Source organism: Pinus tabuliformis, chromosome 3_1 (assembly GCF_031772625.1).
Source record: "Pinus tabuliformis cultivar Carrire ecotype Pingquan chromosome 3_1, CPIR1, whole genome shotgun sequence".
NCBI lineage: Eukaryota > Viridiplantae > Streptophyta > Pinopsida > Pinales > Pinaceae > Pinus > Pinus tabuliformis.
In genome coordinates this window covers 457,278,287-457,306,044 of record NC_142301.1, presented here as the reverse complement: position 1 = coordinate 457,306,044, position 27,758 = coordinate 457,278,287, and the positions used below count along the sequence as shown (strand labels likewise).

At 34.4% G+C, this 27,758-nt stretch overlaps 1 pseudogene; it reads right to left on the bottom strand.

Moving 5' to 3' along the window:
• Positions 1-27,393, bottom strand: LOC149187717 (casein kinase 1-like protein HD16 pseudogene; annotated as a pseudogene).
• Between the last annotated feature and the right edge of the window lie 365 nt (positions 27,394-27,758).

Here is a 27,758-nt window from a genome sequence, read left to right as displayed (position 1 = left end):
CTAAAAGGGATCCAATGAAACAAATAATATTAAGATATTGTGTCCATAACATAATACAACAATATAAATATTCTTGGACAATTTCTCCTTAACATGAATACTAGGAAAAGTTGATGTTCGAAATGTCTCTTGTGTTTCATATTATAGTTTCCCCTCTGGCACACTTAGCATAAAGAAACTTGATCACAAGTTGTAGCTATATACATTATCACAACATCTATTAACTCCTTCACTTGGATAAAGAAAATAAAGTTCCACAACATGATATAAGAACCTTTCATTATGAGACATGATCACACCCCATTGATTCCTAGTAGTTTTCATCGACGTGACATAAAATCCCTCCTTCCACCTTTTAATAATCCATTTGAAAGAAAAATAATCAATGACTATAAGATTGTGTAGTATAGGGTGTTCCCTTCAACATAACAACAAATAACTTCCATTGGTAGCAACAATAATGGCATTGATATTGTAATTATTTTCCATTATTTCATAATCCAATCCTTGTGTAGAAATACTACAGAAAGATCATAAACTTGAGAAGTGAATATTGTGTTAGTATTTTAACAATTTTAAAAAGTACTTGCTCAAAGTAAGAATACTCAACTACACAATAATAAATAACATCATACCAATCTAATAGTGTCTGGACACAAGATATTAATGTGGAAACCCAACCAGGAAAAATCGCAAATTCTCTTTGATTATGATGCAAAATAAAGATTCAACTTGAAATTACATCCGTTTTGTTGGCTACATATTACAAAATGCTCCAACCTCCTTTTTCTTTTGCAAGGACCAAAATGTTGACTTTTATAGGAACCAACCTGAAGGAAGCACCAACTCTGTGTTATGTAAGTACCTACATGTACAACCTTTCAAATCCTTCTTTCATAAATTTTCAAACTCGTATTTGAGGCTTCTTTTTCTTAAGATATTACCTCATCGATTTATCCTTCTCAGATCTACTCTTCAGCCCAAGACACACATATTTGTCTTTGTTCATGTCTTTTCCCTTCAATGTTGTTGTCACTTCTATTTTTAGTTTATTTTCTATTTTAAATTTTATCTTTTAGTTAGGCTTCATATCCATCTTGTAATATGGAATGATCTTTGTTCACCAAGAGGCACCTAGGGCTGTATTTAAGCCAGGGCCTCCCATAGTTGTTTTCCTCAGTGCTACTTCAACCTTTCTCATCTCTACATTCGTTAATTGTTCAATTAGTTAACTCATGCTTCAACAATTTTTATTCTTCATTTGCAAGTGAATAACACATTTTACATTCCTTGTTAAAAACATAACTCTTACTTCTTCAACTTGTTTTTCCAAATTTGGTGTTGAGACTACAGTTATTCTTTTTCTAATTTTGGTCCTCAAATGCCAAAATTGCTTTAGCACCTTTTTTTTCAATAACACCTTTGTTCTAAAAAACCATAGGTTATAAGAAATATTTATCCCTAGTGCCTAACTTGTTCGTTTCATAAAATTTAGTATCTGATTCATTTTATTTTTGGACTAAATGTATATATGCATGAAGTTTCAAATCACTAGATAATCAGATGAGTTAGATGAGTCAGATTTCTTTCAAATGGAATTGTGATTGATATTGGAACCTTGACCTTCGACTATTTCTACTTGAAATATGGTATTTGAGCATTCTCTTTGTCACTATTTTTCATGCCTTTAGCAGGAACAAATGCCTAGATACACCCTTCAGTGCAAAAACACAAACACTCAGAAATGTGACCTAAAAGATCTTCAATGGAAGTTTGGATTTGGAAATTTTTTTAAATGGTTACTTTAGACAACGCCCAGATACCTGGATGGCTGTGTATCTCAACCTTCATGTGAAACTTCACTCTTTTGGAACCTTGACAAAACTCTCTATCACACATTAATCTAGATACGAAATAATAATTAAACCCTTGAATTATCTGAATACAAAAACTTTTGAATACTTTGTACTTCCCTAATAAGTCTGGATGAATAGGGCATCTGACTCTTTTTTCCATGCGATAACCTGTTTGCACCAGGGATTTCCCGAGTGCTCGATATTGTTTGAATCCTTCTCTTACTACCAAACTTTCCTTTACTTCAATACACTTTTTCTCCCCAATCCTTGGAAGTTTTACCAAGTGTCACATACTGTTAAAGAGGTCTTTGCAAGAGCATTTGAGAAATTTACCTATAGACAAAATTCCTTCAAAGATAAGATAAATCTCATCAATAATAATCATCAACAAAACCCCCCTAAACTTGTATTCAAGTGTTCACTTGACATCAATGACTAGAATTGGCATCAATGACAACACTTTTCTCAACAATCTCCCCATCTGACATTAATGGAAATACCAACAAAGGTTGCTACCAAACATTGCAATTCATTGATGGAAACTCCATCACTTGGCCACATTGATCCTGCTACTAGTCGCACATTCTCCAATTTCGTTTTTTTTCTTGCTCACCCCCTTTTATTTTAAGAAGCCAATAACCATATTGCATCATACATTGCAAATGTTTTCTTCCTCTCCCTCTTAATATATTCGTATCAATATCCACAAGGCATCACATCATGCCAATGTTTGCTCACTCTCCACCATTGACATCAATGGCAATGGGTTTAGGAACTCCCCCAAAGTTTATTCTACTCCTCCATACATGTTAAGTCACCCTAAAATTTATATCTAATATTCATATATCCTTGCATTTATTTGGATAATTGTCCTATTTTCTTGTGAAGAATTCTAGTTAAGAGAGGGGAGAGAAATTACTCCCAACTTCTGCCTTAAATACTCAAAAGGTTCTCAAGAAAGGGGCTTGGTAAAAGTGTCAACAACTTGTTATTTTGTGGAAATATACTCCATACTCACATTCTAATTGGCAATATGTTCTCTAAGAAAGTGGTACTTTATGGAAATATGCTTGGTTTTTAATGCAAAACAATATTCTTAATATGCTAATAGCGCTCTTGTTATCACGAATAATGGGAATAGGATCTAAATAAGTTATCTTCATATCCTATAAGATTTTCTTCATCCCCAAAATCTATGTGAAACAAGTTGCAACTGCAATGTACTTGACTTCAGCATTAGAAAGAGATATAGATGTTTTCTTTTTACTCAACAGATCCATTAAGCATTCCCCAAGATGGAAAGCACCTCCACTTGTGCTTTTCCTATTATTTATATTTCTATCCCAATCAACCTTTGTATATGCATCTAATGAGAAGTTTTTACATCATGGATACCATAACCTATAATCCATTATAGCTATCAAATATTTGAATATTTTTTTGGTTGTTAAGAGATGACTTTTTTTGGGGGTTGATTGATATCTAGAAACAACACCAACAACTAGTTGAATAATGTCTAGTCTAAAAGATGTTAAATATAAGAGGTTGCCTATTATTGACATGTACATTGTTTGATCTACCTCAAGTGACTCGTCATCTTTGTTGAGCTTACATCCACTGACCATTGAGGTATTGAAAAATGAGCATTCTTCCATTCCAAATTTCTTCAACACTTCTTTGAGGTAGATTTCCTAGGAGATGAATACCCCTCTTGTTGATTGTGTAATTTGTAAACTAAGAAATAATAAAAGTTCCCCAAGCATGGAAATTCAAATTCAACCTGCATATCAACTACAAACTTTTGAATAAGTGCATTTGCATGACTACCAAAAATGATGTCATCAACATAAACAACAACATTTAAAATGTTTTCATTTTCAGATTCAAAATACAAGTTGTTGTCCGTTGGACTTTTTTTGAATCCATGTTGTAGCAGATATTTATCTAATCTAGAACAACATGCCCTAGGTGCTTGTTTAAGTCCATATAATTCCTTTTTCAACCTACATACTTCCTCAATTTTTTTTGATAACTGAAAATCTTTAGGTTGTTCAATGTAAATCTCTTCCTCAAGCTCACCATTCGTGAAAGCTAATTTCACATCCATGTGATATACCTTGAAATTTTTGTGACTAGCTAATGTCAAAAGCATTATAATAGCCTCTAATATAGCTATAGGAGAAAAAGTTTCATAAGAATCTAAACCTTGAATCTTAGCATACTAATCTTTCCTTTTTTCCCACCACTTATCCATCCCCATTTAATTGATTCCAGAAGACCTATTTGGTGCCAAAACCTTTCTTTTTTTGGTCTTGGAACCAAATTCCCAAGTCTTATTTTTCTTGATTTGATCTAGTTCTTCATTCATAGTGTTTACCCAATATTCATCTTGGCTTGCTTAATCATAGACAACATAGAAACATGTGCTTAATTGGGTGGGATTCATCACTCTTCTTTTAGATTGGATTCATATATCCAAATTTCCAAAAATTGATTCAAAAGATAATGCTTTTGTACATAGCTTGAGGGATATTTTGGATGAGGGCTCCCTTCCTCTTCATTGACTTCTACTTCAAGTTTTCATAATCATCTTCAATGTTGACTTGTGCATTCGAGCTGCTATATGTTGGTTTGTTTCCTTTGAGAGGAATAGAATCATTCGCTCTTTCATCAATGTTGTCAACTATTTTTCCTAAGATTTTATTGTAACATCTATAACCCTTGCTCTTAGTTAAATATCCTATAAATATTCCTTCATATTCTCTTGCATCAAACCTACCAATTTATGTAGTTCTACCTTTTAAAGTCCTCATTTGATAGGTTGTCAACATTCCATGCAATTGGTCCAATGTTAGAGTGTTGATCTTTGGCTTTTCCTCAACGGCTGACACCTCGGCATTAAATCTTGTAGGGAGTGAACTCAACAAGTTTTGAACTACAATTGAATTTGTTATTGTTTCATCTATTCCTATTATGGTATTGACTATTTCATCCACTTGAAGGATTAATTTAGTTATTTCCTCATCCTAATGCATCATTAAATATTCAATCTTCATTTTGTAGCCTTGAAGTTTATCCTTCTTTACTTTATTGTCTCCTTCATAGCAGCTACTCATCGTGTCCTATATTTCCTTGGTAGTAGTGAATTTCATAACTTTTACCAATTAATATTCAGGTAATCTAGCAAGGTGTGCATGCATTTCTTTAACATTATAAGTGAATTCAAGCTTATCATGTTTTTTAATCATGACAATTGGTTTTGCATAGCCATTTCATATTATTTCATAGAAATTTGCACCAAGAGATTGTAAGTCCTCATCCTTAAATTATAGAATGTATAGTTTGTTCATCCAAGCTAGTAATTATCTTAGATCTACCATCCAGTTATTAGACTATTGTTGAAGGAACTTGGCTCTGATACCAATTGTTAGAAATCAGGAAAATACTAAGATGGGGGATATCAATGTTTTAACAATTTTAAAAATTAATTTCTTAAAGTAACAATACTTAGCTACATAGTAATAAATAGCAATAGAACAATCTAATAAAGTTGGGAGACAAGATATCAGCATGGAAACCCAATCGAGAAAAACCATAATTTATTTTTATTAGGATAAAAAATAAAGCTTCAACTTTAAATTACATCAATTTGTATATGCTACAACCTATAGAAGGATATGGGCTCCTTTTTCTCTTACAAGCCCCAACTTGCTAATTTTTACAGGCACCAACATGAAGGAAGAACCAACTCCCTTTTGTTCAAGTACTTACTTGCACAACCATTTACATCCCTCTTTCATAATTTTTCAAACTCAGATCCAAGGCTTTTTTTTCATAAGATATTACCTCATCAAATTTCTCCTTCTCAGGTATGCTCTTCAGCCCAAGGAACACATCTTTGTATTTATTCAAGTATTTTCTCTTTAATGTTGTTGCTGCATATAAAGCTTTATAGTTGCTTCTATTCTTAGCTAATTTTCTATTCTAAATTTTAGCTTCTAGTTAAGCTTCATATATGTTTTATATTAGTTGTTTTCCTCATAATTTCTTCGACCACTCTCATATTTGCATTCTTTAATTGTTCAATTAGTTAAATCATTATTCAACAAATTTTATTCTCAATCTACATGTGACTAAAATGTTTTACATTCATTGTTCAAAACAAAAATCTAATTTATTTAGCTTGTTTATCCAAATTTGGTGTTCAAATTGCAATTTTTCTTTTTCTAATTTTAGCTCTAATTTCTTATTCCAGTCCATATACAAAGAGAAACTTCTTAGCTTTGCCATTTCCATTTACCAGGGAAACTATACCTTTGCCCATGATTTTTCCTGGAGCATCATTTACAAAAGTGACATTGCTTATATTTTATTCTTTTAAAGACAAGAATTTATTCTTGTCACCTCACATATGCTTTTAACACCCACTATCTACAAATCATTGACTTCCTTGATTTTGCGCATACAACACAATTCCATATTTTTCATTACTTTCTTCCTTTTTTTGTTGCCATACATTGCGTTCTTCTTTAGCTTGCTTGATCTCAGGAGTTGGTTTGAATTTTCTGATATTATATTTCACTATGTTATGCCCATAATTATGGAATTTACAACATTTAATCACATAAAACAAAGGGGAAAAGGAATTTTTGTCCCTAAGAACATTCCTTTTTAAATTGGAAACTCTCCTATTTGGTTGATAGGATTTGTAGCTATGATTTCTTATTTGCATATTTCTAAAGTATGATTTACAACTTGCAAGTATATGTCCATAATTTTTGCATGTAAAGAAATAACCATGAAAATTATTCTCATACCTAGGAACCATTTGTCTTCTAATTTTTTGTTGGCTTCTTCTTTGAGTCACAAAATATCTTTGTTGATTTCTTTCTTGAACATTGTATCTTTTTGAATGGTTGTAACTTGCATTCCATTTTTGTTGTTGATTTTATTTGCACCTATTTTTATCTTGTTTCTATTCTTTTTTATTTCCATCTCTTATGGTTTGTGATCTATTTTTTTAGCTGTAACTTTGTCTAGCCCCTTGAATGCATCAAGAAGGCTGAAGGGTTCCTTGTCTTCAATTGATTTTCAGCTTATCTCTCCTTCGTAGCCTAAACTGGTTTTGATATGAGGGGATATTTGGACACTCACAATTTCATCCAACCTACCAGATCCTTTGATAAATTTATGATTTAGACTGACTTGTGATGTAGCCTTTTCTAACTCTTTTCTAAGGGATATTACCCCCTCCTCGTGCTTTTCACATTCCTTGACTATGTTTTTTAGATGTTCCAACAAAGTATCTTCAATATTTTTTACTTCCTTGATTTTTATAAGAATAGGTGCCAAATTTTTAGAGTCACCTTTTTCTTTTTCAAAGTTTGCCAACATCTCTTTTTGGATCTTATTCTTTTTCCTTAGCTTTTGAATTTTTTCTAAAGCACTAATTAGTTCACCTTCCAAATCTAGTTCAGTGACTTCTTCATCTGATTCTACATGTTCTTTTTCTATAGTGTCTAGATCCATGAGTATGAATTCTTTTGTACCTCCTTTAGATTTGTCCTCATTATAGGATTGTTCATCTTCATCTTTCGAGGAACTGTTATCACCTTGAGTATAGAAACTCTTCTTTTTGATATCCTTATCATTTTGTACTTTTCTATATTTATCCTTATGTTCATGTTCATTCTTGTTTTTCTTTTGTGCACATTTAGATGCATAATGAAATTCTTTACCATATTTAAAACATTTGGAAGGTAACTTACCTTTGTATTTTCTAGATCCTCCCTTAAATTTTCTAAAAAAAATTGCCTCCTCTTCATCTCATCCGTGACTTGAGTCATCTTGATCTTCTTTGGTCCTTTTTTCAGATTTGAAGGCTTCCACCTTTGATGTAGTTCTACCTTTTGAAGTCCTCGTTTGATAGGTTGTCAAAATTCCATGCAATTATCCAACATTAGTGTGTTGATCTTTGAAATTTACTTAATGGTTGACACCTTGGCATTAAATCTTACAGGGAGTGAACTCAACATGTTTTGAACTGCAAATGAATTTTTTATTATTTCATAAATTCCTCTTATTACATTAACTATTTCATCCACTCGAAAGAAGAATTTAGTTATTTCCTCATCCTCATGCATCTTTAAATATTCAATCTTCATTTCTTAGCCTTGAAGTTTATCCTTCTTTACTTTATTGTTTCTTTTATAGAAACTACTTATCTTGTCCTATATTTCTTTGGTAGTGGTTCATTTCATAACTTTTACCAATTCATATTCAGCTAATATAGCAAGGTGTGCATTCATTTCTTTAGCATTATAATTGAATTCAAGCTTATCATCTTTGTTAATCATGATAGTTATATTTTCATATCCATTTCATATTATTTCCTAGACATTTGCACCAAGAGATTGTAAGTAAGTCCTCATCCTTAAATTATAGAATGCATAGTTTGTTTTGGTAAATATAGGATCTTTCTTATGTGACTTCCATCCTAGCTAGACGTTATCTCAAATCTACCTTCCAACTATTAGACTATTTTTTAAGGAACTTGGCTCTAATACCAATTGTTAGAAATCTGGAAAATACTGTGAGGGGGGTGATCAGTATTTTAAAAGTTCCAAAAATTACTTTCTCAAAGTAAAAATACTTAGATACTAGTAAAAAATAACAATAAAACAATCTAATAAAGTCTCAACATAAGTTATTAGCATGGAAACCAAAATGATAAAAACCATAATTTATATTTTATTAGGATGCAAAGTAAAGCTTCAACTTCAAATTACATCATTCAATTTGTGTAGGCTACAACCTCTAGAACACTCCAAGCTCCTTTTTCTTTTGCAAGCACTAACTTGTTGATTTTTATAGGCACCAACATGAAGGAAGAACCAAGTCCCTATTGTGTAAGTACCTACTTGCACAACCTTTTACATCCTTCTTTCATAAATTTTCAAACTCAAATCCAAGGCTTTTTCATAAGATATTACCTCATCAATTTCTCCTTCTCAGGTATTCTGTTCAGCCCAAGGCACACATCTTTGTCTCTTTCATGTCTTTTCTCTTCAATGTTGTTGTTGCATATAAATCTTTATAGTTTATTCTATTCTTAGCTAATTTTCTATTCTAAATTTTAACTTCTAGTTAAGCTTCATATATGTTTCATATTAGTTGTTTTCCTCATAATTGCTTCAACCACTCTCATATTTAGATTATTTGATTGTCCAGTTATTTAAATCATTCTTCAACAACTTTTATTTTCAATCTACATGTGAGTAAAATGTTTTACATTCCTTGTTAAAAACAAAAATCTAATTTCTTTAGCCTGTTTGTCGAAATTTGGTGTTCAGACTGCAATTGTTATTTTTCTAACTTTAGCCCTAATTTCTTATTCCAGTCCATGTACGAAGAGCACATTCTTAGCTTTTCCTTTTCCATTTACCAGGGAAACTATACCTTTGCCCATGATTTTTCATAGAGCATCATTTACAAAAGTGACATTGCCTATTTTATATTCTTTTAAAGACAATAATTTATTCTTGTCACCTCACATATGATTTGAACACCCACTATCTACATACCATTGACTTCCTTGATTTTGGGCATACAACACAATGCCACATTTTTCATTACTTCCTTCCTTTTTTCTGTTTCCATACCTTGGGTTCTTCTAAATATTGCTTGATCTCAGGAATTGGTCTAAATTTTTTAATATGACATTTAATTGTCTTATGCCCATAATTATGGAAGTTACAACATTTAATCACATAAAACAAAGAGGAAAATGAGTTTTTGTCCCTAATAACATTCCTTTTTAAGTTGGAAACTCTCCTATTTGGTTGATAGGATTTGTAGCTATGATTTCTTATTTGCATAATTTTAAAGTATGATTTACAAATTCCAACTATATGTCCATAAGTTTTGCATGTAAAGAAATAACCATGAAAAATATTCTCATACCTAGGAACCATTTGTCTCCTAATTTTTTGTTGGCTTCTTCTTTGAGTCACAAAATATCTTTGTTGATTTCTTGGTTGAACATTATATCTTCTTGAATGGTTGTAACTTGCATTGCATTGTTGTTGTTGATTTTTATTTGCACCCATTTTTATATTTTTTGTATTCTTTTTTCTTTGCATCTCTTGTGGTTTGTGATCAATTTATGTAGTTTTAACTTTGTCTAGTCTCTTGATTTCATCAACAAGGCTGAAGGGTTCCTTGTCTTCAAGTGATTTTGAGCATTTCTCTCCTTCATAGACTAAACCGGTCTTGGTATGAGGGGATATTTGGACACTCACAATTTCATCCAACTTACTAGATCCTTGATAAATTTATGATTTAGATTGAGTTGTGATGTAGCCTTTTCTAACTCTTTTCTAAGGGAGACTACCCCCTCCTCATGCTTTTCACATTCCTTGGCTTTGTTTTTCAGATGTTCCAGCAAAGTATCTTCAATCTTCTTTGTTTCCTTGATTTTTAGAAGAATAGTTGCCAATTTTTCAAAGTCACCTTTCTCTTTTTCAAATATTTCCAACATCTCTTTTTGCATCTTATTATTTTTCCTTAGCCTTTGAAATGTTTCTAAAGCACTAATCATTTCACCTTCCAAATATAATTCAACCACTCCTTCATCTGATTCTACATGTTCTTTTTCTATAGTGTTAAAATCCATGAGCATGGACTCTTTTGTACTTCTTTTAGATATGTCCTCATCATAGGATTGTTCATCTTCATCTTTCGAGGAACTGTTATCACCTTGAGTATAGACACTCTTCTTTTTGATATCCTTATCATTTTATACTTTTCTATATTTATCCTTATGTTCATTTTCATTTTTATTTTTTTTCTTTTGTGGACATTTAGATGCATAGTGAAATACTTTACCATAGTTAAAACATTTGAAAGGTCACTTACCTTTGTATTTTCCAGATCCTCTCTTAAATTTCTTGACAAATTTTGCCTCCTCTTCATCTGATCCGCGATTTGAGTCATCTTGATCTTCTTTGGACCTTTTTTCAATTTTGAAGGCTTCCACCTTTGATGTAGTTATACCTTTTGAATTTCTCATTTGATAGGTTGTCAACATTCCATGCAATTGATATAACATTAGGGTGTTGATCTTTGTAATTTCCTCAATGGCTGACACCTTGACATTAAATCTTGCAGGGAGTGAAATCAACATGTTTTGAACTACAAATGAACTTTTTATTGTTTCATAAAGTCCCCTTATTACATTAACTATTTCATCCACTCTAAATAATAATTTAGTTGTTTCCTCATCCTCATGCATCTTTAATATTCAATCTTCATTTTGTAGCCTTGAATTTTATCCTTCTTTACTTTATTGTCTCCTTCATAGAAACTGCTCATCTTGCCCTATATTTCTTTGGTATTTGTGAATTTCATAACTTTTACAAATTCATATTCAGACAATCCATCAAGGTGTGCATTCATTTATTTAACATTATAAGTGAATTCAAGCTTATCATCTTTGTTAATCATGATATTTGGCTTTGCATAGCCATTTCGGATTATTTCCTAGACATTTGAACCAAGAGATTGTACGTAAGTCCTCATTGTTAACTTATAGAATGGATAGTTTTTTATGGTAAAGATAGGAGCCTTGTTGGTGTGACTTCCATCCTAGCTTGAATTCATCTCAGATCTACCTTCCAATTATTAGACTATCGTTGAAGGGACTTGTCTCTAATACCAATTGTTAGAAACCAGGAAAATACTACGAGGGGGATGATCAGTGTTTTAATTGTTTTAAAAATTACTTTCTCAAAGTAAAAATACTTACCTACATAGTAATAAATAACAATAAAACAATCTAATAAAGTATGGACACAAGATATTAGCATGGAATCCCAATAGAGGAAAACCATAATTTCTTTTTTATTAGGATGCCAAGTAAAGATTCAATTTGTGTAGGCTAGAACCTATAGAAGGCTCCAAGCTCCTTTTTATTTTGCAAGCACCAACTTGCTGATTTTTACAGGCACCAACATGAAGGAAGAACCAACTCCCTGTTGTGTAAGTACCTACTTTCACAACCTTTTACATCCTTCTTTCATAAATTTTCATAAATTTCTCATTCTTAGGTATTCTCTTCAGCCCAGGCACACATATTTGTCTCTACTCATGTCTTTTCTCGCTAATGTTTTTGCTGCATATAAAGATTTATAGTTGCTTCTATTCTTAGATAAATTTCTATTTTAAAATTTAGCTTGTATTTAAGCTTCATATATGTTTTATATTAGTTTTTTTCTTCATAATTGCTTCAACCACTCTCATATTTTCATTCTTTAAATGTTCAATTAGTTAAGCCATTCTTCAACAACTTTTCTTCTCATTATACATGTGAATAAAATGTTTTACATTCTACGTTAAAAACAAAAATCTAATTTCTTTAGACTGTTTGTCCAAATTTGGTGTTCAGATCGCAATTATTCTTTTTCTAATTTTAGCGCTCAAATTCCAAATTTTCTTTAGCATATGGTAGCACCATTGCTTTGAGAAACCATGGTCATAACCATTGTTTGTTATGAAATTGCTATGAAACCAACTTACAAAAAGATAGAAAAGATAGATCAATGACTTAAAGGTCAGCCTCTTCGAGGGGGAAACCTCCTTTACATTACACAAATGAACAATTCTTGGATGATTCAAATGACAAGACCTCCTTTCTATATATAGGAGTCTAAGGGGTTCCAATATGATCAGAGCCTACATAATAATAATATTGTAGGGGCACAACAATAACAATAGTGGGCTTCTATGGGGCACAATAATAACAACATGGGGAAAAACAATACAATAAGGGGGTTTCACTAATAACAATAAGGGGCTACACTAGTACTATAGGGGCCTAACATGCCCCTCTCCTTCAAAAAGTTTTGTCCTCAATGCTTGAGTTGTTCTTGATGATTATTTATAAAATTCTCCTCCTCCCATGCAAAATCTTCAGCATTTAAGTTCTTCCACTTGATAAGATACTCTGAAATTGATCGATTTCATAGTTCTCAAGCTCTTATTTCCGTGACTTCTTCAGGTTCCACTATGATTTTTCCTTCCTCTTCAAGTTTTGGCAATATTGTTTGAACTAGGAGCCTGTCACCTATAACATTATTTAAGCATGAAACATGGAAAAATGGGGAAACTCAGGAAGATGCAGGATGCTCCAATTTGTATTCCATAGTACCAATATTTTGCATTACCTTGTAAGGGCCATAGTAATTTGGTGATAATTTATTATCCTTCTTAGCTTGCTTGAGGGACGTTTGTTTGTATGGCTATAGCCGTAAAAATACCCAATTGCCTACATAAAAACTTCTTTCACTGTGATATAGATTCTTGGCATCAAACTTCCTTATATCGATTTTTGGAATATGGTGGGTCTTTAATCCAATGTTAGATTCTATAAAATCATGATTAGCATTTATGTTCTTCTTATCATGAGTTTCCTCTACTACCTTTTTGTCATTAGGAGGCCTTTCTTGTAGTAGCTTTGTCCCACCTTCCTTCAAACCTTCCATGTATTTCTTCAAATATTCCATGTGTTTCTTCAAATTTGCTTCCCTACCATTGATATTAGCTTCCATGGCACATATAAAATTATTTATCTTAGCATCGATCACATTCTTCAAATCATCCATCTAATTTTTCTTACTAGGTGTTTCTATTTTCTTGATTCGAGTCATTCTTTTTCTTTCTTTTAGGAGCTTGATATTTAAACGACTGTAACTCTTTAATTTCATATCTTCAAGTTCTAAAATTTGGGCCTGTGGTAGCCCTCACATTCCTCATTCTAACCCCACTAGTCTGATCAATATTGGATTCTTCAATAAATAGTTATGCCAAATATCCTACGATAACCTGACTATAGATTGGTTCAATAGAGAAAACTTGTACGACTTTCCACGTGTCATTGTTTCGACCTTCAGACCTGAAAAAATGCACAGAAAGGTACAATCCGTCCTATTTCTGTAACTTCTTACGAAATTTAAATCTAATTCTCAGAGAGAGTTGTTGACACCTAATCCTCAACGGATGGGTGAACTGGAACGCGAACAGTCATCAAGAAGATGAACTGATCCGTCCCATTTATGTATATAAATGATAGTTAGCTAATGAATTAAGCAATCAGTTTTTCTCTGCCCATTCTGGAGTTACCCTGGCCTGACATGGTATCAGAGCACAGGTCCCAGGTTCTAAAAATAGTTGTAACTCCTATCTCTGTCCTGAGCGCCTCTGTCCTGCGTCTCAATGATGTTGATTCTCTGCGCCCTCTGTCCTGAGCGCCTCTGTCCTGAGACTGCGCACTGTCCATAGTTATGCGCTGTTGAATGTTCGTTTTTTTTATATTGAATACGCACTGTGTCCTCAGCGCCTCTGTCCTGAGACTGCGCACTGTCCATAGTTATGCGCTGTTGAATGTGCGTTTTTTTTGATATTGAATACGCACTGTCCTGGCCAGAGAGGGACTCAGTGGTAACAACTGCATAACCGCGAGCAAATCTGAATTTGCCCGTTCCTCCAACTACAACATACTCGCGCTGTGTCTGATCAAACCTATCAGTTCCGTGGACCTCCAGCGTGCTTCCGTTGTACTCCATATTGTTGAATATTACTGTGAAAACCATTTAAAAAAAAATCAAGCCCAGTAACAGGGTAGGGTTTGTATTGATGTACATTCCTTGCGGTCGACCTACAATATTCTGAGACTCCGACTCGGCTACATCTGGTAATTTGGTGATAACATCACTGATAACAATGACCGTGCCAAAATGGCCTGAGGAAGAGCCGTCAAGAAGGGGCCGAACCCACGACAGCAAGGATATGCGAAGTCAAGAGAAGTTAATATGCATGGGCGCAAGTGATGATGCAGATTTGATTGAACATTCCCTTGCCTTTCTCTTCGATTGATATTGTAGATGTTTGAGATGTCGACTCCAACATTGGAAACGACTCCATGTAGTTCAGCAACGTAGAAATGACTTTTAGCGAGGTATGTCAAAATCTCAAGGACATGACGAGAAACAAGAGGTGGTACACCATCTGATATTCGAGAACGTGCATAAACCACATTCCATTGGCATCCGGTGGTTAATTTTGTAGTGTGCAGTAAATTCATATCGATTTACTTAGTGATTTAAATCCATTTATGTTGCGGCGTGTGAGTTTGCTATGTGCTTCTTGGGAGCTTGCTGTTAACACCCACAAGGATGGTTTGCATTGAACGTTTTTTAGTGAGTACATCATTTATGAGTGTAATCTGGTTATGGGCTCAGGTCTAGAGAATCAAAGGGATTTATGGTGATTTTTTAGTCTTTTCAGTGAACTTTGAAATTGTAATATCGTTGCTGCTCCAACTTTGTGGAGCTCGTGGTTAATACCGTTGCTGCTCCAACTTTGTAGAGCTCGCGGTGAATGACTGATTATTTTTAAACAACCAAAGTTATTTCCCACAGAAATCTTTTGAGTACAATTTCACTGTACATCAGTAAAAGTTTTTTATCAGCAGAAATTTCTTATCAGCAAAAGTTTTTTTAGCAGAAGTATTTTTTTTACAGAATGCATTCAATCATTTCTATGGTAGGAATAGTTCTCACTGGCAAGGAGAACTATTCTGAATGGTCTCGGATGGTAAAACACACCTTCATCTACAATGAGTTGTGGAAAGGAGTGTGTGTCGAGAAGAAGACACAGACCCTGTGCAGCCTACATCAGATAAAGAACTTGTCATTTGGGAAAAAAAGAACAGCAAAGCCTATGCATTGATCGCAACATCTGTAAATGAAGAAGTAAGTCGTCATATTTCATCCTATTCCACTGCCTTTGAATCTTTACAAAATTTGAAAGAACTCTATGATTCACATTCTGCACTTGAAGTTGTTCAGCTCATGATTAAACTCTTCACTCTTGAACTGAAAAATAATGATCCCCTTGCTCTTGCATCTGAAATAAAGTCTATAATGCATGATATTAAATCCACTAAGGTTGAGCTGGATATCTCTCTTATTGCCTTTCTCAAAGCACTCTATCCTACCTACTCCAATTATCTTGAGTCTTTACAAGCAAATGGAAATCTTAAAGACATAACCTTTGAGTCTCTTGTGAAAAAGTTTGCTGAAAGAGAGAAAGACTTTGGAAAGAAAACAGTCCCTGAATCTTCTGAAGAGACTGTTTGCCTTGCTCATAAAGAAAAGCATCCTGCTCCAGATTCTACAAGAGGAAGAGGTGGATGAAGAGGAAGAGGAAGATACTTCAGAGGCAGGGGGGGCAGAAATTCTCAAGCAGAAAAGGCAGATCTGCATTGCATTCGCTGCAAATGAAATGGATCACATGATGCTTCTACATGCAAGCTACCATGGGACAAAATTGAGCAGAGAAGAAATCAGCAGAAAGGTAAAACTGATGACACGGACAAAGGTAAAGCACCTGAATCTGCTCACTATATTGAGGCACAATGTAACATTGGAGTAAATGAAGACTTGTTTAATGCTTCACTTTCTTCTTCGAAAAATGATTGGTTGCTTGATTCAGGAGCAACCTGTCATATGACTCATACGAAAGATTTTTTTGAAGATTTTACTGACAATGTTGATGGAGCAGTATACTTTGCAGATCAGTCAAAAATCAAGCCATCAGGGCTTGGCACAATTAGGCTTAAACTGCCTGGTCTTCCAGACTTTCTTCTGGATCATGTTCTATATCTCCCACAGCTCAAGAGAAACTTGTTGTCCTTGGTCCACATCTGCGAGCAAGGTCACTCCATTCATATGTTTGATGGAAAGCTTGAGGTAAGAAAGGCATCTGACCACTCACTTGTCATGAGGGGTATAGAAGAAGAAAGACTTCTTAAACTGCAAGGAACCTCTGCTCGTGCACAACATTTCTCATATATTTCTCATCATGAAGAAGATACACTTCCGTCAAGTTTATTATGGCATGCTAGATTTGGACATTTAAACTATGATAGTCTCTGCTTGTTGAAAAAAAATGGTGTTGCTGGTTTGCCTACAATTCCTAGAAAACATAAGCAATGTGATGCTTGCATTCTAGGAAAGCATAGAAAACAGTCTTTTCATGATTCACATTCAAGAGCACATAGGAAGCTTGAACTCATTCATTCAGATTTATGTGGTAAAATGCCTGTTCCTTCTGCAAATGGAAATAAATATATCATGACATTTATTGATGATTACACCAGAATGTGTTGGGTTTATTTATTGAAGAACAAATCTGATGCTTTTCAAACATTCAATAATTTTCATAAATGGATTGAAAATGATGCACAATCTCATATTGGGTCTATTCGCACTGATAATGGAAAAGAATATACATCAAATGAATTTGAACACTATCTTCGCCAACATGGGATCAAACATCAAACAACTGTGCCTTATAATCCTCAACAGAATGGTGTAGTTGAAAGAATGAACAGAACAATCTTGAATATGGTACGATCCATGCTTTACTTCAAAAATGTAAAGATAATGTTTTGGGCTGATGTTGTTCTATGTGCTGCATATATAAAGAATAGATGTCCATCTAGAAACAAACTTGGTGCTAGAAGTCGTAAGTGTATCTTCCTGGGGTACTCAAACACCTCTAAAGCATACCGTCTCTATGATGAAGTAAATAAAAAGTTTGTTGTATCTAGAGATGTCATTTTTCTTGAATCATCCAAATCTGACAATGTTGTTGAGCGGCAACTTGATCGCTTGGATAGATTCGCAAAAACAAAATCATTTCAAGAATTTGATAATCAAATTCCACATCTTGAAGGGGGGATTCCTATACTAGAACAACATGTGGAATCTTCTTCTGAAGAACAATCTCCCGTGCATGAAACTCCAACACTGGATGATCCTTTAAGTGATGTAATTGATAAAATTGGGAGACTCAATCTTGATTCAGTCCCAACTCAATCAACAGAGCAGCCTGGACCATCTCAGAAAGGTCCCCCAAAGTGGCTGACAAAGACACTTGAAAGTGTTCATCCTGATGAAATTGGAAAAATAGGAACCAGAAATACAAACCGACAAGATGGAGGTGATGTAGATAACTCTAATTCACCTGTTGATATGGATGTTACTTATGATTGTGAATTGAACTTGTCTAAGATTTTGAACCAACTTCCTTCAAAGAAGCTGCTTCTCATGATGAATGGAAAGAAGCGATGCCGAAGGAGTATGATTCCCTCATAAAGAATGGCACTTGGAAGCTGGTTTATCCTCCATTTGGAACCAAACCAATTGGCTGCAAATGGGTCTACAAGAACAAGTACAAAGCTGATGGCTCACTTGACAAGCACAAAGCTAGGCTTGTGGAAAAAGGTTTTGCACAAAAGGAAGGGGTCGATTATGAGGAAACTTTTGCCCCCACAGCAAAATGGGCCACCATCCGGACACTCTTTGCACTAGCTGCTCAGAACGGTTGGAAAGTCCATCAAATGGATGTAAAAATTGCATTCTTGAATGGAGATCTAAAAGAGAATGTTTTTATGTCCCAGCCTGAAGGATTTGCTGTGAAAGGACATGAACATAAAGTATGCAAACTTGTGAAGTCCTTGTATGGCCTCAAACAAGCACCACGAGCCTGGTATGAAAAACTAACTGAGCATCTTCTGAAACTCAACTTCAATCATTTTGATCTTGATGATGCAACTTTATTTGTCAAGAAAGTTGGAAAAATAGTTGTATATCTTGTGGTATATGTAGATGATCTTTTAATGACAGGGAACAATGAAAGCTATATTGCATCCATAAAGAAAGAATTAGGAAAAATTTTTGAAATGACTGATTTGGGCTATGTTCATTACTATCTTGGCATTGAAGTAACCCAACATCCAAAATCCATATTTCTTTCTCAAAAGAAATACATTGGAGATTTGTTAAATAGATTTGGCATGACAGAGTGCAATCCTCTTTCTACTCCAATGGAACAAAACTTGAAGCTCACATCTATTGAAGGAAAGGAATTTGAGGATGCAACACAGTATAGACAACTTGTAGGAAGTCTCATCTACCTCACTACTACCAGACCAGACATTTCATTTGCTGTTGGAATCCTCTCCAGGTTTATGCAAAAGCCTTGTGAGGGACATTGGTTTGCTACAAAAAGAGTTCTAAGGTACTTGAAGGGAACTCAAGACCTTGGAATCAAGTATACACAGGTGGACGACTTCAACTTGATTGGATACTCTGATTCAGACTTCAATGGAGACAAAGAAACTGGGGTATCTACTTCAGGATATGCTATGAGTCTTGGATCAAGAGCTGTCTCCTAGAGATCACGCAAACAATCAGTACCAGCAGATTCCACAACAGAAGCAGAATATGTGGCAGCAGCTGAAGCAACGAAAGAAATTGTGTGGCTCAGGAAAATTATTGAAGATTTGCAGGTAAAACAAATACAATCAACTCCACTCATGATTGATAACACCTCTGCAATAAAGTTGGCCAAGAACCCAAAGTTCCATGATCGTACTAAGCACATCAATACTAAATATCATCTGATCCGACATCATGTTGAGGCCAAAACAATCCATCTCCGTCATTGTTCCACAAACGAGCAAATTGCAAACATCTTCACCAAAGCGCTTGGAAGAGAAAAGCTTGAAAGATTCAAAACGATGCTTGGACTCACCAACATCCCTTCAGATTAAGGGGGGGAATGTTGACACCTAATCCTCAACGGATGGGTGAACTGGAACGCGAACAGTCATCAAAAAGATGAACTGATCCGTCCCATTTAGGTATATAAATGATAGTTAGCTAATGAATTAAGCAATCAGTTTTTCTCTGCCCATTCTGGAGTTACCCTGTCCTGACAAGAGTTATGAATATTTTCCCAAGGTCACCTGTTTGGAATGTAATTCAGGAGTCTGCAAAAACCCTAAATGTCTTGGACCATATCTCTAAAAATATAGTGAAACAAGATCTAAAATTTAGACCCTAGCTTCACCATGATTTTGGCTTAAATGGGTTTTAAGTTTAGAGTCTGAACCTTCGTAGAAAACAAATTATAGCAAAAATACCACGATGGCCTGTTTGAGATGGAATTCTGGAGTTTGAAAACACCCTAGTTTCCTCAGATCATATCTCCGAAAATAGAGAAAGAAAAGATCTAAAATTTTGACTCGAGGTTCAAAACAATTTCGGCTACAATTTTTTTTTTAGCTTCTGAAACTTCGTAGAGAAATCATTATAGCGAAAATTCCACGATGATCTGTTTGGAGGAGAGAAATGCTAGAATCCAAAGCTCTAATACCAAATGTTATGAAACCAACTCAGAAAAAGATAGAAAAGATAGATCAAGGACTTAAAAATCAGCCTCTTCGAGGGGGAAACCTTCTTTACATTACACAAATGAACAATTCTTGGATATTTCAAATGACAAGACCTCATTTCTATATATAGGAGTCTAAGGGGTCCCAAAATAATCAGAGCCTACATAACAATAATATTGTATGGGCACAACAATAACAATAGTGGGCTTCTATGGGACACAATAATAACAACATGGAACAAAAAAATACAATAAGCGGGTTGCACTAATAATAATAAGGGGATACACTAGTAGTATAGGGGCCTAACAAAAGCCAACTCACAAAAGGATAGAAAAGATAGATCAACGCATTAGAAATTAGTCTCTTCGGTGGGGTAACCTCCTTTACATTACACAAATGAACAATTCTTGCATGATACAAATGACAAAACCTACTTTCTGTATATAGAAGTCTAAGGGGTCATAATATAATCAAAGTCGACATAACAATAATAATATAAGGGCACAAAAATAACAATAGTGGGCTTCTATGGGGCACAATAATAACAATATGGGGACAATAGGGGCACAACAATAACAATAAGTGATACAATGACAATAGTAATGGGGGGATCAATAGTATTATAAGGACCTAACATAACCCTCTCCTTCAAAAAATGTGTTGTCCTCAATGCTTGAGTAGTTCTGGATGCTTCTGTATAAAATTCTCATCCTCCCATGTGGAATCTTCAGCGGGTAAGTACTTCCACTTGATGAGATACTCTGAAATTGATTGATTTCATAGCTATCGAGTTCTTTTTTCTGTGACTTCTTCAGGCTCTAATATGATTTTTCCTTCCTCATCAAGTTTTGGCAATATTGTTTGAACTGGGATCTTGTGACCTATAACCTTCTTTAAGCATGAAACATGGAAAACTAGGTACACTCAAGACGCTATAGGAAGCTCCAATTTGTATGACATAGTACCTATCTTTTACAACACCTTGTACGGACCATAATACTTTGGTAATAATGTATTATCCTTCTTATCTTGCTTGAGGGAAATTTGTTTATATGGTTGTAGCTGTAGGAATACCCAATCACTTACATCAAAACTTATTTCGTTGCGATGTTGATCTGACTGTTGTTTTATTCTATTCTGCGCCAAAGTGAGGTTATCCGCTAAGAGTTAGAGAACTTGTTGTTGATGCTCGATGTGATCTTCCATTGCCTGAACCTTAGAATTTTCTCGTAAATATGTTATGATGGACAATGGATGATATCCATAAAGTGCCATAAATGGGGTCATTTTTGCGGTAGTATGGAAGGAATTGTTATACCAACATTCAACCAGAGGCAACCATTTGAGCCATTGTGTCTATTTATTGAATGCAAAGCAATGAAGATAACCTTCTAACATTTTTTTACTCTCTCTATCGCTTACAATAATATTTGGGTTTCCATGTAGCTTTTGAATTGTTCCCATAAATGCAGTAGAAACTGTACTCACTTTAAATAGATGAGATAGTGAATAAAAGTGTGTATACTTGGTAAGTCTGTCAATTACCACCATGATAACACTCTTTCCTTCAGACTTGGGTAAACTTGTGATAAAATCCATTGAAACCTCCTCCCAACGTTGGCTTGGAATGGATAAATGTTGTAATAGACCCGAGGTCTTAATTGTTTCAACTTTATTTTGTTGGAAAACCAAACATTCCTCCACAAACTTTTGAATATTTGATTTAAGGCCATCCCAAAAAAAATCCTTCTTATCCTTGTCATAAGTTTTTAGAAATCCTGAGTGCCCCCCTAAGGGAGAGGTGTGCAATTCCATAAGAATCTTTTGTTTGAGTTTGGAATTCTTACATAGGTATAAGCGATATTTGTACCATAACGAATCATTTTTCCAGCTAAATGTATTAGATGTACTGGGATCTTGTTGTAACTTTTGAATGAGTGCCCACACTTCTTCATCATTCTTCCATTCATCCCTTGCTTCATTTATCCAATCTGGTTGGATAATAGAAATGGCGCAACTAATGCTTCCACATCCTCATCCTTTCTTGAGAGTGCATCTTCCACAACATTTTGCTTCCCTTTTTTGTAGATGATTTCAAAGTCATATCCCAACATCTTTGTGACCCATTTTTGTTGCTCTTTTGAAGATAATCTTTGTTCTAAAAATTATTTAAGGCTATCATGATCTGTTTTTACCTTAAAGTGTCTTCCCATTAGGTAGGTTCACCATTTCTTAAGTGCATGTAGTATTGCCAACATTTCTTTCTCATAAATAGTTTTTTGTAAATACTTTACTTTAATTGGATGACTTTCAAAAGAAATCAATCTTTCTTCTTGCATCAAAACAACACCAATTCCATTTCCTTGGGCATCACATTCCACAATAAAGGTTTTTGTGAAGTCCGACATAGCTAAGACCGGTGCTTGACACATTGCATCTTTAAGATGTTAAAAGGACATCCTTGCTTCTGGAGTCCATGAAAATGCATCTCTAGATGTGATGTTATTCTCCCATTATTATTAACAAACTTGTGATAATACTCCGTCAATCAGAGAAATCCTTGCAGATGCTTTATGGATGTGGGGGTTTTCCATTCCTTAATGGTTTTATTTTTTCTAGAATCTATCTTAACACCTTCATGAGATACAATATGACCCATATATTCCACCTCTTGTACTCCAAAGCAACAATTGGAGCTTTTTGCATATAATTGTTTCTCCTCCAATAGTTTGAGAACCATGTCAACATGTTGAACATGATCCTTCCAAGACTTGTTGTAGATTAGTATATCATCAGAAAATACGAACACAAATTTTCTAAGTAAGGCTTTGAAAATGGAATTCATCAAAACTTTAAATCTAGAAGGTGCATTGGTAAGGCCAAAAGGCATGATCAAAAATTCATAATGACCCTCATGAGTTCTAAATGATGTTTTCAGAATGTCTTAAGTCTTCATTCTGATTTGATGAAATCCTGAACGAAGATCCAACTTGGTGAAGTAAATTTATCCATGCAACTCATCCAATAATTCATCAATGACAGGAATGGAAAATTTATCTTTAATAGTGAGCTTGTTGAGCTCCCTATAATCCAAACACATTCTCCATGATCCATCCTTGTTGTGAACCAATACCACTTGAGTAGAGAAAGAACTTTGACTAGGTTGAATTATACGAACTCTATCATTTCTGCAACCATACATTCAATTTCACTCTTTTGGGCATAGGGATATTTGTAAGGCCTGATGTTTGGAGGAACACTTCCTGGAATAAAACGAATAGCATGATCATGATCACGAATAGGTGGGAGACCTTTGGGAGTCTCAAATGCCTTTGAATGATTGTCCAAGATTTTTTGGATATTTGGAGAAATAGATGATTTTGATGTGGGAACCTCTAGTGAACATACTTATGCAATTATGCCTCATTGTTATTTCTTTAGAAGCTTTGTCATTCCATTAGAGTTGATTACCTTTCCTGGTTTCCTTGCGATACCCCTTAATTCAGCTTCCTTTCCTTCTAAAGAAAAATTCATGAAAAGTTCTTGAAAATTAAAATCTATTGTACCCAAGGATTGTAGCCGTTGGAATCCTAGTACAACATCATCACCACCCATTAGAATGGAAAGCATTGGGCTATTCAATACATATTCTCCCATGGATAGCTTGATATTATGGCACTTTCTAGAGCAATTTATCGTTTGCCCACTTGCAACCATCACTTGACACTCTGGTGCTAGATATAGGAATCAATTCAATTCCTTGGCTATCTTACAATGAATAAAATTATGGGTACTACCCGAATCAATCAATACTATTACATTTTTCTTCTTGATATGTCCTTCTATCTTGATAGTTTGAGGAGTGGTAATTCTGGCCAATGCATTAAAAGATATGGTCGGATTCATTTCTTCTTTCTATAGGGTTTGTTCTTGGTGTATATCCTCTTCTTTTGACATTTCTTGTTCCTTTTCTTCCTCCTCTTCACAATCTATGTAAAATAATTTCTTCTCAGCACACTTATGACCTTTAGCGTATTTGCTATCACAACTTTAACAAAGCCCTTTTTCTCTTTTTTCTTCCAATTGTTGTGGTGTCAACCTTTTAGGTTGTGGAAGGCTAGGGGCAACAACACTTCCATATTTATAATTGTGAGTGGTAGGCTTCCTTGTTGCCATAATTTTTCTTTCCATTTTTTTTGCCAACCTGAATGCCTTCTCCAATGAATTAGGTTCCCAAAGGTGAACCTCATGTTGGATGTTATCCTTTAAATTCCATATGAACAAATCAATCCTATGCTATTGTCAAATATCTTTTACCCTTATATTCAATTTTTGAAAGTCCTCAATGTGCTCCATCATTGAACCCTTTTGTTTGAGATTTATCAGTTGGCTAAAAAAGTGTTGCTTTTTGTATCCTCATAATGTACTATCATTTCATCCTTAAAAATTGCCTAAGTGACAATTTTTTTACGAGAGAAAAGCCATCGATACCATACAAACTAATTTGGTTCCAAATATAAAGTTGCAATGCGTACCTTTTGTGTGTTTTTCACATTATGGAGATAAAAATATTGCTCTATCTATAGTATCCATGTTACAGGATCCTTGCCATCAAACTTCCTCATATCGATCTTTGGAACATGGTGGGTCTTTGATCCAATGTAAGAGTCTCTGAAATCATGACTAACATTTATTTTGTTCTCATCATGAGTTTCCTTTACTACCCTTTCGCCATTAGTAAGTATTTCTTGTAGAAACTTTGTCAACTATGTCTTCAAATCTACCATGTTGCCTCTAATTTTTTCTTCTAAACCATCCATATTAGCTTCCGGACCTTTCTTTAAACCATCTATCTTAGCTTCCACACCATCCATCTTAGCTTCTATGCCTTTCTTTAAACCATCCATCTTAGCTTCCACGCTTTTTTTTAAACCATCCATCTTAGCTTCCATGCCATCGATCTTAGCTTCCACGCTATCCATCTTAGCTTCCACATATTTCTTTAAACCATCCATATTAGCTTCTGTTACTTTTTGTGACAGTGAATATTGTTGCACTTGGTCTTGTAATTTTGATATATCATGTTGCACTTCTTCCTCTTCTTCATGTGTCATGCTAGGTATTTTAGCTTCCTTACTAGGTGTTTCCATTTTCTTTCTTCGGGGCATCAATTAATGATAATTATGCTTCACTACACCCTTTGAATTCCTTCAAACTAATTTTCAAACCAAACTTATGCAAAGGAAAAAAAAAAAAAAAACAAACAAACAAAAAATAGTTTTTCACTTTGTAGGAGCTCAATATTGTATCTAATGTATCTTTGAAATTTCGGATCTCCAAGGTCTAAAATTATGAGTTGTATTAGCCCTCTGAGTCTTCTTTCCAACAGCGCAAGTCTGATTGTAATTAGATTCTCCAAGAAAGCGTTATGCCCAATCTCCCAAGATGACCTGATTATACACTCTTTCAGTAGAGAGAACTTGTACGAAGTGCCACGTGTCACTGTTTAAACCTTTAGACCTAAAAATGATGCACAAAAAACTAACATCCATCCTCTTTATGTAACATCTTATGTAATTTTAATCTGATACTCAGAGAGAAAGTTATGATGATTTTCCCAAGGTCGCCTGTTTGGGATGTAATTTAGGAGCGTTCAAAAACCATAACTTACTTGGATCATATCTCCAAAAATATAGCGAGATAAGATCTGAAATTTGGACACGAGGATCATCGAGAGTTTGGCTCAAATGTTTTTTTTTAGCTTCTGAAAGGTTGGCGAACAATATTTATAGAAAAAATGCCATGATGACCTATTTTGGAGTAGCGAAACCCTAGAATCCAAAGCTCTGATACAAATGTTATGAAACCAGCTCACAAAAAGATAAAAATGATAGATCAATGCCTTAGAAATTAGCCTCTTCGAGGGGAAAACCTCCTTTACATTACACAAATGAACAATTCTTGCATGATATAAATGACAAAACCTCCTTTCTATGTATAGGAGTCTAAGGGGTCACAATATAATCAAAGCCGACATAACAATAATAATATAAGGGCACAAAAATAACAATAAGGGATACAATGACAATAGTAATGGGGGAATCACTAGTATTATAGGGACCTAACATTGTTTATCCCTACAATTCTTAACCTGTTCATTTCGTAAAATCTATTATTCGGTTCATTTTATTTTTGGACTAAATGTCTATATGCATTAAGTCCCTAGTTGTTGAATAGTCAGATGTGCTGGATGAGCCAGATATCTTTCAAATGGAACTATGAATATTATTAAAATGTTGAGGTTTGACTATTTCTACTTGAAATCTAGTAACGAGGCATTCCTTTCAGAACTCTTTGGCATGCCTTCGACAAGCCTGGGTGCCTAAATACACCCTTCACTACAAAACTAAAAACACTCAGAACTGTGACCAAAATACCTTTAATGGAAATGTGGATATTTGTTAGAATGGATACCTTGCACAACCCTTGGATACCTATATGGTTGTATATCTCTACCTTCTCATCAAACGTCGCTCTTCTCGGAGCTTGACACAACTATCTCCCTCTCATGAATCTAGATTCAAAATAATAATGAGAACGTTGGATTATCTACATAAAAATATGTATGGATACTTCACACTTCTTAGATAAGTCTGGATAAATTTGACATCTGGCTCTTTCTGTCGTGTGCTAACCTGTTTTCACCCAGATTTCCTGGATGCCCTTGATTCTTTGAATCATTTTCTTACTTTCAAACATGCCTTCACTTCAAAAACAAATTCTCCCTAAGCCTTGGGAATTTGATCAAGTTTCATATACCATTATAAAGGTCTCTACAAGAGCATTTGAACCATTTAATTGTAGACAAAATGCCTTCAAAGATAGGCTACATCTCATTGGTAATAATCATCAACAAAATCCCCTTGAATTTGTATTCACTTGTTCACTTCACATTAATGAGTAGACTTGACATCAATGACAACAATTTTCTCAACATCGTGTGCCTGCATCGATAATGATATCCAAATGGTTTGTGCCAAAAACCATGCAGTTAATATACAACCCATCTTCATTCCCTTTCTCAACATGTTACTTAAGAAAAACATGAACGACATTGTAATGGTATATTTGTTTCATAGGACATTGAGCATTGTAAGTAGATATTGATTGAGTTTTTTGAGTTCCAAGTCGAACCTTCTTCTTGGGTTGTTCATCATCATTGATGTCAACTAGCATCCTTGCTCCTTTTTTACTAGTCTTCCTATGCTTTTGATCCTCAAATTAGAAATTGTTTGCCACTTGAGTATTCCTATATTTTCTCATTTCTCTACCCCATGGAAATGGTTCATGGATACATTCTTCATTAATCACATCTTGAACAACTTCCATTTCTCCTTTCAAACAAATTAGTGATTTGTGGTTCCAGATGTCTCCTTGTGAAGGAATATTTTTTGAGAACATATCTTTGATGTGATCTATAATCTCTAACTCACCATCAATTGGTATTAAATTCTTGGAATGCATGAAGGAAAATTTTTATTGAATGGTTATGAAGGTATTCCTACAAGTGTGTGCCTTTAGAAATATATGGTAGTTAGAAT